Source organism: Thamnophis sirtalis, unplaced genomic scaffold, assembly GCF_051295495.1.
Source record: "Thamnophis sirtalis isolate CommonGarterSnake01/CBP01778 unplaced genomic scaffold, rThaSir2_p1.2 scaffold_1, whole genome shotgun sequence".
In the NCBI taxonomy this organism is placed as follows: domain Eukaryota; kingdom Metazoa; phylum Chordata; class Lepidosauria; order Squamata; family Natricidae; genus Thamnophis; species Thamnophis sirtalis.
The window spans coordinates 158,032,699-158,035,316 of record NW_028261381.1 but is presented as its reverse complement, the minus strand read 5'-3'; positions in this window follow the sequence as shown (position 1 = coordinate 158,035,316).

Below are 2,618 nucleotides of genomic sequence, written 5' to 3'. Positions count from 1 at the left end.
GCAAAAGATTCCCCTACTCACAAAGCCCCCTCCCTCACCGAGTAGCTATCCCCCCCTCCCACCTTCTCTCCCTCCGCCCGTCCCTCCCTCCCTTCGTTCGTTCGGCAGTCCCTCGGTTCGCAGCGCAGACGTCAACGGCCACGCTGTTCGAATTTCTCGCGCGCCGCCCACCCTGCCGCTGATTGGTCGACGAGCGCGGAAAACCTGAGGACGTCATCAAACGTCGCCGCGGCGCTTGGCTTGGGGGAACATTTTGGAAGCCGGCAAAGATTGACAGGTGGAGGACAGTTCCTTTAGGATGACGTAGCGGGCGAACCTTTAAAAAAGAAAATACAGCGCCTAGTCCGCAAGGAACAAACGAACAGCAGCCTGTAATCCCCACCAATGATATATTTTCTGTTATAACATTACTTTCACCAATGTTATATCCAGTTAGTTGAGACCTATGTATAGCTTGTTCGTTATCCGTTAGTTCACTATTAATTTCATTTACAACGCGATTCGCCTGTGGTGAAAAGATCATATTGTCAATATTGCAACAATTGTGCATTGTATCTTGGCAGTTCTCTGAAGTTGGTTGTTTTGTTGCTGTCGTTTTATTCGTTGAGGACCCGGATTGTTGTGGGCAATGTGCTGACTCTGTAAACAGCTTAGACAGGGCTGTAAAAGCACTATGAAACGTATATATGTCTAAATGTCAATGGAGATTCTCAGACATCCAGGTCAAAGGTGCTTTTTTCAAGAGGCAAGTGGACTTTCTGGTTTCTCTTTGAAAACTTTTCACTTCTCATCCAAGAAGCTTCTTCAGCTCATCCAAGAAAAGCTGAAGTGGCTTCTTGGATGAGAAGCAAAACATATTCAAAGAAAAAGCAGAAAGTCCACTTGCCTCTTGAAAAATGCACCTTTGGGATAAGTCTAAATGCTATTGCTACTACCTAAACTAGGCAATATCATCATTTGAGTAATGATGCAAGAAAACAACCAAGCCCAGAAAGCACCAAAGACCACTCATTTCAACCTGAGCTACCAATACCCTCCATTTGGGTCATTGTATCTGTGCATAAACATTCCTATAACATTTCAGTAATACATATAGATATATTCTTTGCAGAGTTCCTAGGGCTGCTATTATGCAATATGATGCTGCCCCTATTTCCTAGACACTAAATTTTTAGCTTCAGGAAGTGTGTCCTAAGAAACTTTTATCTGCTTTGTACCTGGGGTGTTTGTTATTTCTTCAATCTCTGTTTGACTCATCCATCTCATTAAGCATAAAGGTAGTCCTCCACTTTCAACACTTCATTTAGTGACAGTTCAAAGTTACAAAGGCACTGAAAAAAAGTGACTTATGACTATTTTTCACACAACCGTTGCAGCATCTCCATGAGCCACATGATCAATATTCAGATCCTTGGCAACTGATTGATATTTGTGACTGTTGGAAAAAAAATCTGGTCCGGTTCCAAGCCAGGAGAAAGACGCAGGAGGCAATGAATTTGGAGTCAAACTGTAATTGGAAAGGAGGTTTCCATTTCTTGAGGAAGCGAAGTGACATAGCAATCAGTTCTGAGACAGCTGGCCAGCTAGTCTGGTGAGTGAACAGACTTTTATATTGTTTGGGGGCTGTGTGATTGAAATTTCTGGGCTTGTTGGGTTTTAATTGTATGTCTTTGCTTATTCTAATTGTGATGGCTTGGTTTCATTTGTGGCTGGGAGGTCATGCCCTGTCCTTGAGGGTGGAGGGGGATACAAATTTGAGTGGCACTGTCTTTATATGCTTAATCTATTAAGTTTTTTTTTAATAAATGTTTTTTAATTTTAGTTTACAACATCTTTCTTTACATCTGTAGAAAATGTATCAATCAATTACAGATAAGTTTTGGTACATCTCCTCCACAGTCAACCAGCATAACTCATATTAACTCAAGCATTATTATATATCCATTTTCATTTAACTGTAATTATTATTTAGAAATATTGGTAAGAGTAATAATCTTGAACAATACCTGCCCACACCGGTGGGAAAGGAAAAAAAATCAAAAAAAAGAAGAAAAAGAAAAAAGGACAAATAGAAAATAAAAATTAAAATAAAAAATAGTAAATAATACAAAAAAGACAAAAACGACAAGAGACAAGGCAGGAAAACAAAACAAAACACAGGTGTCTATTAAAAAAAAAAGAAGTATATCAACTGGTTACAACATGCTTTGGTGCTTCTCTTCCGTTGATTCATATTAATTCAAATATCTTAACTCGAATATTTACCATATCAACATCATTATACCTCCAGTTTTAATTACCTATGGTTATTTAACTATCCTTCATCCTTAGCTATGCTAAAGAAATAATCCATAACACATGCTGACAATTCATTTACTTATTTGTAAAATCCTCTATTATCATCAAATCCTCATATCCTATTTTAGCTGAACATCCATAATATTTAATTATATCATATATCATAACATTTTCCCAGTATTGATTAACATTTGATTGTATGTATTTTATTTAGTTTTTTAATAGTGATAATTATTGTAGTTAATACTCTTTATGTATGATCTAAAGATGTTTTCTCATATCCAATTGTTAGTTATCATATCAACTCCACATTATATACA